This window comes from Babylonia areolata, chromosome 25 (genome assembly GCF_041734735.1).
Source record: "Babylonia areolata isolate BAREFJ2019XMU chromosome 25, ASM4173473v1, whole genome shotgun sequence".
Classification (NCBI taxonomy): domain Eukaryota; kingdom Metazoa; phylum Mollusca; class Gastropoda; order Neogastropoda; family Buccinidae; genus Babylonia; species Babylonia areolata.
In genome coordinates, this window is record NC_134900.1 from 36,173,415 (window position 1) to 36,184,299 (window position 10,885).

The following is a 10,885-nucleotide window of genomic DNA, read 5'->3' on the forward strand; positions in this document are numbered from 1 at the left end:
TATATCCCCCCCCCCCCCTCCAGGTGTATGTTTCCCCAGGTCTATCTTCCCCCCAGGTCCAGAACCACTGCTGACCACTGTTGACCACGACCCAAAAGTGCTCACACTGCGTTTTTTGTTACATCTGTCCATTATTGTGTCGTAGCAGGTGCTTGACCACTACTGACCACGGTTGTACACTATCAGAGTTCAACGTGCGTCACTTTGTGACGGTTAGGCATTATTGGGCGTCTTGTCAGGTTTTGACCATTAGCTTACCACTATTGACTACTGTTCGCTATTACCCACCATTTTTTGCCGCTTCTGACCATTACTGACCACTGCGCAAAATTCGTCAGATAGCGTTGTTTTATCACATTTGCGCATTACTATGACGCCCTGACCACAACAGACCACCACTGACCACCACCGACCTCCGCTGACAAATGACCAGTGCTGACCACTAGCTGTTGTTGACCACTACTGACCAGTACCCAAAAGTATATATATGATTGAACACACATAGGCGTGGTGGGGTGGGGTGGGGGGGGGGGACATCGACCTAGGGGAATATATACCTGGAGGAACATAGACCTTGTGGAATCTAGACTTGGGGGGAATATGGATATGCTCCCTTTCGAAAAAAAATCAGTTTACACACACACACACACACACACACACACACACACACACACACACACACACACACACACACAATAGTCAAACAAATCAAAGATCCTGCTCAGCAAGAACTTATACAAATCATCTGTCTCAAGAAGTCATACAAAATCACCTGCAAGAACACCTGCATAATATTTTTTCAATGTATTCTTTATAACGTGACTTTCGATGTGTAACCAAGAACATTTATACCGTGGGAAAATCAGATACAACTGATTGAAACTAGCGTTACCGTGTTAGTGTATAGAACAAAACTACAATTTCTTACCCGTGTATGTTCGAAGCCAGAAGCAACAACATGTATGAATTGACTGGTTTCACCGGAAATTCATTATCGTCTTTTCTCAGCAGTCTGTCCGACTGTCTTTCGGCTGGTCTGTCTGCGTATCACTCACGCCCTCCGCCCCCTCCATACGCCCCCCCCCCCCCCTCCCCGTCTGTCTGTCTGTCTCTCTCTCTCTTTCTATGTGTGTGAGTGTGTGTGTGTGTGTGTGTGTGTGTGTGTGTGTGTAGTCCATCGTTTCAAACTGAGCCGGCCTTCAATTTGGCTTGTTGTTTTGCTTTGTTTTTGTTTGGTTTGTTTTTTGTCTTCTAAACTCTGCGTATATGAAAGAGGGGGGATGAAGGCACACACAAATAACCCCTCCACCGCCTCTATCCCTATCCATGCACGCGCGTGCTCATGATCTATTTTTTTTCGGGTCAGGGGAGAAAATTCCTACTTTAATAAGAATTAAAGAATTGGAACAGTTGGTTCCCTTGAGATAGACAATACACTACAATGTAATGTAACATAATATATATGATATAATATAATATAACATGATATAATAATTTATTATATGATATGTATAACATAATTGATATAATATAATATGATATGATATAACATAATATAATATGATATGATATAATATAATATGAATTAAAAAAATCGCGACTCAGACAGGGTGGTAGCCTACAGTGACCTTGGGGGGGAGGGCGGAGGGTGGGGGCGAAGTGTGTAGGGGGGCTACATTCACAGCCAGCAAAGGGCCAGGTACAATACCCAGCCACACTGTGTCCCATGGTGAGAGCAATGAGTGGTACACAGACACACAGACGGACAGACAGACAGACGCACGTGGAGAGGCGGGGAAACGTTTTGAGCATACTACACACTGGGACAAAACCTGGAGCATAAAGAACGCATATACATAAATAACACATGAAAAAAAAAGGTTACAGCGTTGTGCAAAATCATCGTTGCTCTCTCTCTCTCTCCACCTCTCTCTCAAAATGCGATGTCAGTGTGTGTGTGTGTGTGTGCGTGTGCGTGTGTGCGCGCATGTGTGTGTGTGTGTGTGTGTGTGCGCGCACGCGCGCGTGTGTGCGTATGCATGCGTGTGTTTGTGTGCGTGCGTGTGTGGGTCTGTGGGGAGTGTGTTATTGACGGCACATATCAGAATCTCTGTCTGTCTGTCTGTCTCTCTCTCTCTCACGCACACACGCACACACACACGCACACACACACACACACACACACACACACACACCTCAGCACCTGTTGCTGTAGTTCGTTCATTACCCACTCACTCTTTAATTAACCTGGCATAGAATAAGAGATCAAGGCTTTAAAAAAAAAAAAAAATATATATATATATATATATATATATATAAAGGATGAGGGGGAGAATAATTCATCCAGCATCTTTTTTTGACCATGCGTAGGTTTTTTCAGCGCGCGACGGTACTCATCATTTCACGGGGACTCGATAACTTGAGGAACTTTTCAGCCATGGACATGCGCCAGTGCACATAAGAGTTCGTAACCTTTGATGTGTGACCGTGGGTGGAAAAATGGGTTTCCACTTCTTCTTTGTTCTGTTCATAGAGTGTTCGTGTACTCACAGAGGACACATTTCATATCCCCGCGTGCATTCCATAGTTCATTCACGCGTTTTCAACAAAGACCAACCTCGCGCGGAGTCTCAACTGAATGAGAATTTGAATAAACATGGAGGGACACGAGAAGGCGATTTCGTCAATCGGGGGGACAATTTCATGACTGTCAACGACTATTGCACACCAACGTGTTTTGAAACGGTCAGTTCTCATCTGAATGATTGCTTCACACGAAAAACAACGTAGTCATGGTCATACTCTTTTGACTCAAAATAACAATCCCAAGCGAGTTATTTTGGGGGAATATATGATCCATGAAATCAGTGTCAGGAATAGCCTACTTGAAAGTGAAGAGACAACTGACAGCTGACGAAGGTGAAAGAACTCGACAGATATTTTACATTTGCTGCGCTTTCATAGCTCAGTGACCCGGACAGAGGTTGATACAAGTTCAAGTTCAGAAAACGTTTGTTAGCAACAGCCAGAAACAAAACACTTATGATGTTCGAAATCTCGTAACGTTCGTGTTGGTAAGGGTAGAAAAGTTTTGACTGCCGTAGCTTCACACACAGTAACAGACTACACACACACACCCACACCCACACACACACAGGGGTGGGAGGGGAGGAGGGGGGCGAAATGTTTGCAGTGAAGACCTTCGCTCCTTGCCTCAACACCAATCTGCTCCAGTGTAATTTGATGTTAACTCTTCTGCTTTCATCGTTCTCCTTCATTGTGTATGACAGCTTTTTCTCTGTTTTTCTGTATGTCCTTTCTCCAGTCCCAGGCATCTGTTGTTGTTGTGGCAGAATCGAATGGAAAGGCGTTGGACTTCTAATTCCAGAGCGGGTCAGGGTACGACCCCCCCCCCCCCCCCACCCCCCCGTCCCGTTTCGGCTTCAGTGCTGTGTGGACTTGGGGAAGGGCACTTTACTTCCGGTTTTCACCACTGAAAAAAAAAATGTTGCAGAGGATAGCTGTGAGACCATGATGACCTTGAGATGATGACCTTCGTGTTTCAGTGCACTGTCCATTACAGACTGCACCAAACAATAGCAAACAAAACAATACCAATGATAATGATGACGATGATGATGATGATGAACACAATAACAAAAAGAATTTCAACAGTGCGTTTTCACGACTTAATTTCATGTCAACGCAAACACTTTACGAAATATGAACATGCCCCACGTCATAAAAAAAGACGTCATTTGGAGGTGCGTCTTTCGCTCCCGCTCTCTCGCTCTGTGTGTGTATATATGTGTATGTGTTGTGTATGTGTGTGTGTGTGTGTGTGTCATCGGGACATTGCGTCTGTCGCTCTCGCTCTCTCTCTCTGTGTCATATCAGTCTCTGTCTCTCTCATCGGACATTAAACGAGAGACGCGTTCCCCACTTGGGAAATACTACACGATTGCGAAATCCACACGAGTTGTTGTACACACACACACGCACACAGGGTCTTGCCGCGCGCCGTCACAGCATAAAACGTCTGCTCTGCGCAAAGCGGGTCACATTTGACGATTGTGACCGGATTGCGTTCGGACAAAAACCAAGGTGAGTGGAGAGACTGGTATTACTTTTTGTGGGCTGGTGTTTTGAGGAAGTTGTGTGTTGTGTGTGTGTGTGTGTGTGTTTGAACAGGTGCGCTCTCTCCGTCTGTGTGTGTGTGTGTGTGTGTGTGTGTGTGTGTCCACTCTTGTCTTGTTTGAATTTTTGTTGTTGTTGTTGTTTTTTCCCGTCAAGCTGAATACGAACACATGAAAAAAAAAAAAAAAAAAATCCAACTTATTTTATTTGTAACTATTCTCTCTCTCTCTCCCCCCCTCTCTCTCTCTCTCAAATCATCTAAGTCATTGCTTATTCACCTTGATTTCATGCACATTATACGATGTAGAAGTACTTTATTAACGCTGATGTGCTCAAACTAATGTACTGGGGGAAATGACCGTAACAGCTAACCTGCATTAAGAGTTTGTCTTTAACTCTCTCCATACGAACGGCGAAATAGACGACGTTAACAGCGTTTCACCCCAATTACCACCATCAAAATATTGCAAGCGGAAGGCTCATGTACTGAAGAGGTGAATGTTGACAAAGAATACCACAATTCTGACGACGGAAGCTAAAGGTTGGGTCATTGAGACACCCACTGGACATCCGAGGGGTCCGTGTAGAGGAGAAGAGATGACTGGCGGTACTGAGTGAGTTAATAAACAAGAAGAAAGAAAGAACGCGCGCGTGTGTTTGTGTGTGTGTTCCATGCGGCGCAGTATTTCTGTTAAGTATTCTGTCGTGTGTGGTTCTTGTGTGTGTGTGTGTGTGTGTGTGTGTGTGTGTGTTTTCGTTCCCGAATAGTTTCAGGCGTTTTACGTGACTAGAAGAAAGAAGAAGTTGACTGGTGTGGCATACCGACCCACATGAATAAGTTATCCCTTACCGTATTACTGTCATTCCTGCTCGACCGCGAAGTGTGTGTATGACTGACGGCTTCATACTGATGTTTTAGATCGCCCTGTTCTTCGCGGTCTCTGTCTGTCTCTGTCTCTGTCTCTCTCTCTCTCTCTCTCTCTCTCTCTCTCTCTCACCTGAAATGTCCACTATGTAACGCTGGTATTGAAGACGAGATACACACTTTATTTTACTGTAAATCTCTTAACGATCTGCGACATATATTCCATGTTTGTACACGAAACATCCCTCTGACAAAAGTTTAGAATTTATAATGCATGACACAAAAATCCTTCATGATCTAGGTCGCTTTATTTATCACTCTAATAAACGTCGTGCTGCTTTATTATGATAACGGGCACAACCCGAGTTCTGTTATGTTATACATTTAAAACAACGAACGTACATGTTTAAGCGGACTTGCTCACGATGGAAGGCATTTACCTTTTTGAATTTTCGATTCATATGTTTGCATGCCCGGTTTTACAAAATCGAGTCTGCGCGCGCGCAAGTGTGTGTGTGTGTGTGGGGGGGGGGGGGGTGTGGGAGGGGGTGTGGAGGTGTGGGATGGGGGGGGGTGTGTGTGCTCAACATTGTAATGGGTCAGAAGGCCTTCTACAATAAAACATTTCTGAGTTCTCTCTCTCTCTCTCTCTCTCTCTCTCTCTCTCTCTCTCTCTCACACACACGCACACACATCGATGAATAACTTATTAACCATGATGTGATGGTGATGAATAACTTACACTGAAACCATGATGTTGCTTCGATTTTTCTGTCACTCTGTCACGTTGTCAGTTTCAGAGCGAAAACTGTACAGTTTTCAGAAAGCACAGATCAGACGATGGTTGAAAGTTGTGTAAAATCACAAAGTGGAAAAATGTTATGCAGGAGATTCGTAGAGCGAGGTTGTGTGTCTACATGCAGAAAGCACTGAAAAAGTCCGTAGTGTTTTTGCGGCGTCAGTTTAATGGAACAACGTTTGTGTATTTTCTCATCCGCAGTATCACGAGTCCAAACTTCTCTTCATACAAACCTACCGTTGTGTTTGCTTGGCCAGTCTTGTTCTCATTGTGAATTCGGGCTGGTGAATTACTTCCCTGATTCTGACAGTTAAGAAACCAACCGGGTATGCGTCTTTCTCAGTAACTTCGCCACACACACACACACACACACACACACACACACACACACACATGAATGAATGAATACAGATTATACTATGTTTAATGAAGGAAGTGGAACACTCATGCATACTTCTTAACATCTAGCCCTCAGGGCAAAAAGAAAAATAAACTCAAAGTAGGTATGATAATGTGAAGGGTGGAAAGGGTGTTGGGGGAAAAATCGTTTGTTAATTTCAGTCCCAAATCATTTATTGTGAGCAGATCCACGTCAGATGATTGTTGTTCCTGGGACACTACACAAACAAAGTGACGAGGTCATGGCGGAAAGAAAATGAATCTTTCCTAATCTTTGAGAGATATCGCCTCTCTCTCTCTCTCTCTCTCTCTGTGTCCCTCTCTGTCTCTGTCTGTCTGTCTCTGTCCCTGTCTGTGTGTCTGTCTGTCTCCCCCCCCCCCACCTCCACCCCTCTCTATCTCTGTGTCCCTCTCTGTCTCTGCTGTCTGTCTGTCTGTCTGTCTCTCTCCTTTTTTTTCTCTCTCTCTCTCTCTCTGTCCCTCTCTGTCTCTGTGTATCTGTCTGTCTCTTCCCCCCTCCCCCCCTCTCTGTGTCCCTCTCTGTCTAAGCTGTCTGTCTGACTGTCTGTCTGTCTCTCTCGTCATGTAGTCGCTTTCTTGATTGATCGCCACGTCGTTTGAACTGAGAACAGATATTCAGGTAATATGAATACATGTGGAGTGATGGCCTAGAGGTAACGCGTCCGCCAAGGAAGCGAGAGAATCTGAGCGCATTGGTTCGAATCACGGCTCAGCCGCGGATATTTTCTCCCCATCCACGAGACCTTGAGTAGTGGTCTGGACGCTAGTCAATCGGATGAGACGATAAACCGAGGTCCTGTGTGCAGCATGCACTTAGCGCACGTAAAAGAACCCACGCCAACAAAAGGGTTGTTCTTTGCAAAATTCACTTGGACAGGAAAAAAAAAAAAAAAAAAAAAAAAAAAAAAACTGCACGCAGGGAAAAAAAACAAAAACAAAAAAACAACAAAAAACGGGTGGCGCTTTAGTTTAGCGACGCGCTGCCCCTGGGGAGAGCAGTCCGAATTTCACACAGAGAAATCTGTTGTGATAAAAAGAAATACAAACACAAAGACAAAAATACAAATGTTCCAGTGTAATCTAAATTATAGTTGTTCTCAGGTTTCAGTTTCCGCCTCTCGTATGTATACGCCGGAAAGTTGGCTGACACACAATAGCTGCACGGACTACAAAAAGTAGAAACTCTTGTTTCCATTGTGTGGTAAGTAAGTAGTCTTTTCATGTTTACGTCTTTACCACTTTGAAGTGATATTGGATTAAAAGTTTCCGTTGTCCAGTAGTCTACTGGAGAGTGGTGAAAACAAAAGGTTTTTCTTTTCTTTTCTCTTTTACTAAAACATAAACTAAAAAGGCGATACAAAATTAAAATATTTAGAATATAAAAGAAAGAAAGAAGATAAACGGATGTTTTATTTGCTCGGAAAGCCGGGAAATAAAGTGGGACTGACTTCCCAGCCTGTTTATTTTGAATTAATGGGAACGGAGCCAGCCCAGATCTGACCTATGTAAAGGTCAAAGATAACTTTCTGTCTGTGTTGTACTCGAAGTGTGGAAGAGAAATTTAGAAGGTCACTTCACACGCTAACTGAATGCATTCCGAACTAATTGTGCTTACAGATAGCGCACTTTTTTTCTTTTCTTTTTTTTTTTCTTCTTTTTTTATCGCTCATATAACACCGGTTCATTTTCTTTCCGAAAGAGTATTCAACAATGAATCAAACGCAGCTGACATAGGCCTAGTACTGAATTACCCCCGAAAGTATCAGTATCAGTAGCTCAAGGAGGCGTCACTGTGTTCGGTCAAATCCATATGCGCTACACCACATCTGCCAAGCAGATGTCTGACCAAAAGCGTAACCCCGGAAAACGAAACGGAATATGAATGCCCACATGGCGGGGTACTGAAAAGCAGTCATACACGTAAAAGTCCACTCGTGTATATACGAGCGAACGTGGGAGTTGCAGCCCACGAACGAAGAAGAAAGGAAGACTTTAACAAACAAACAAAGAAACAAGAGAGGCAAGGCCTTCAAGACTCACTTGTGATACACTTTAAAAAAAAAAGAAGTAATCATTAAAATGTGTTCTGTATTTGTTATTATAAAGCTTCGGGTTAAAAGAAAAAGAAAAGTCCTAATGGCAATTTCGAACTCCGCGTGTTCAGGTGAGAAGAAACCGTCTTAACCATTACACTATCGTGGCTCCTTCACTAACGTTCAAAAATATAATATTTAAACATGCTTTTTTAAAGGGCGATAAATCGATTGCGGTATTCGCAGTGAGAACGCTGTTTAAATCATATTATTCTGGTGTATCTTGGGCATTCAGAAAATCTTTAAGGGCAATTAAAAATTCTTTTTAAGTCCGCGGTAAAGGAGACGTGGCTATCACCGCAATCACACTGCAACATTTAGCCGTTTTCTCTGGATCTAGATAGATGTACAAGTTTCAGTTAAGTTACACCCGGTTGACACGGTGATTCAATTTCTCTTTTATGTTCATTCTAGTTTTATAGTTTTAAAGTTGATATGAAAATTGAGTATTTTGTTAAACTAATAACACGTAGAGCCAAGTATAAGTACTTCTAAACGTCTTATGAAGTGAAAAGGACTTCATTTTGAGAAAAGTCAAGACTGGAAATTTTTGCGTTTCATCAATTCAAGGGTATTAACTCACATGGTTTATTATTTTTAACTGTGAATTCGGACTGATTCTGTGGATATTTTTATGGCAGTTTGGGGTATAATCCAGTAAGTGATGAGGCGTTCACAAATCTTTCTCTGAATAAATATTTAACAGTCTCCTTCTCCAACTTTCCATCACATGTTATCGTGTATTGTCGATTGAATATAGGATTGAACGGGCAGGTCAAGAACTCGAAACAAAATGGCGTCGTTCGCGTTCACGAAGAATATGAGCACGCGCTTTGAATGTGTATAAATATGTGTACGCAATTGATTTTTGCCCATGACCTTCAGGGCTCAGCCAGTATATCTATAAAGTCCACTCGTCGTATTGATTTTAGTATTTTCTGAAAAAGACCACTTGGACGAATGAACATAGTGAAAGCCCTGTACACTGAGAGTAAAACACACAAGCTTTTTATGTATTGAGTATAATCTCAAAATGTAATGTTTAAGATGAGAAAGATCAGTTTAAAGCAAATTAAGTCCCCTAGCATTAATTACAGATTAATTTCCCTTTTTTACACTCTGCACCAAAATGTTTGCAAAATAAATAAAACCTCCATGCTTAGCAAAAGAAGTTCTTGTTTGAACAAAAAATGATAAAAATGACTGCTCTTGTTGTTGTATCAGAATATCAGATCAAAATGCCAAGTTTAGAGAGAGAGAGAGAGAAGAAAAAAAAAATATATATATAACAGTAAATGCAGTTTGCTTATAATTTGGCTTCTTTTTAAAAAAAAAAAAATTGTGCCAATCCCAGAGGTGCAATATTGTTTTAAACAAGATGACTGGAAAGAACTGAATTTTTCATATTTTTATGCCTGATTTGGTGTCAACTGACAAAGTATTTGCGGAGAAAATGGCAATGTTAAAGTTTACCACGGACACACACACACACACACACACACACACAACCGAACACCGGGTTAAAACATAGACTCACTTTGTTTACACAAGTGAGTCAAAAAACTACAATCACCAGTATGTGTGACAGGACATTAAACAAAATTCTACTTCAACGAAGGATTCAAGATTAAAAAAAAAAAAAATCCGAACACTTATATTCTTCCTGAGTGATAAAGAGCTTCAGGTTCAGGTCTCTCTCTACATGTATAGCCTTCATGTCGCGTGCAGGCCTACTTAGCTGTGACCATCATTATTATTTAAGACAAGGGTCTTTTGAAATTGTGGTGCTGAACCGACAGTGTGTATACAAGTAGTGCGCCTTTCATAGTTACGACACGGAATTTTATAATGTAGGTTACGTGCCAAAAGCACAACGTCAATGTCGACACACGCGATTCTGATCTCGAGAATTAGGTATGCCTATTACAAGTTCAACGTCTCGATCGACTGTTAATACTTATGGCCGCCGACGGAAGCATAGAAAAGTTGTTTTCTTCCGGATCACGTAATAACTTTACATGTGCGTACGTTTTAGTCAGAGCCACTGAGTCATTACATTTCCTTCACGTCTCAAAACTCTCCCGCAAAATTTCCCAGTTTATTTCTATGTGTTAAAGTGTGCGGACTGATACATAATTATACGCCACATCGCATCTGCCATATAAAGATTGTTATATAGATAGATAGATAGACAGATGCCTTGTCTTCGCATAAATCCCGACTAGATTTCTCAAAACACGGCATACATGCGCAAATTTCAGCACCCCCCCCCCCCCTTCTCTCCCCACCCCCACCCTCGCCTCCAACCTCTGTCTCTCTCTCTCTCTCCCCCACTCTCTCTCGCTGATAGAGGTCTGTATGACCTAGAGAGATAACCTTTGTTGGCCACAACTGTCGTTATCGAGTTTCTCTGAGAGGAAACCAAAGAAGTTAAGAAAGAAAAATGAGCTTTAATTTCTCAGGTTGCAAAACACTGGATTCTCTCTATCTCTCTCTGTCTCTGTGTGTGTGTGTGCGCGTGCGTGTGTGTGTGCGTGCGTGTGTGTGTGCGTGTGTGTGTGTGTGTGTCAA

At 42.4% G+C, this 10,885-nt stretch overlaps 1 protein-coding gene across 1 annotated transcript in view; it reads left to right on the forward strand.

Annotated features, from left to right (window-relative positions):
* Positions 1-3,948: 3,948 nt before the first annotated feature.
* Positions 3,949-10,885, forward strand: part of LOC143299378 (gelsolin-like protein 2) — a 39,587-nt gene continuing 32,650 nt past the window's right edge. Inside the window, exon 1 of the mRNA XM_076612543.1 lies at positions 3,949-4,104. The gene's annotated coding sequence lies outside the window, so the exon portion shown is untranslated. The remainder of the gene's footprint in view (positions 4,105-10,885) is intronic.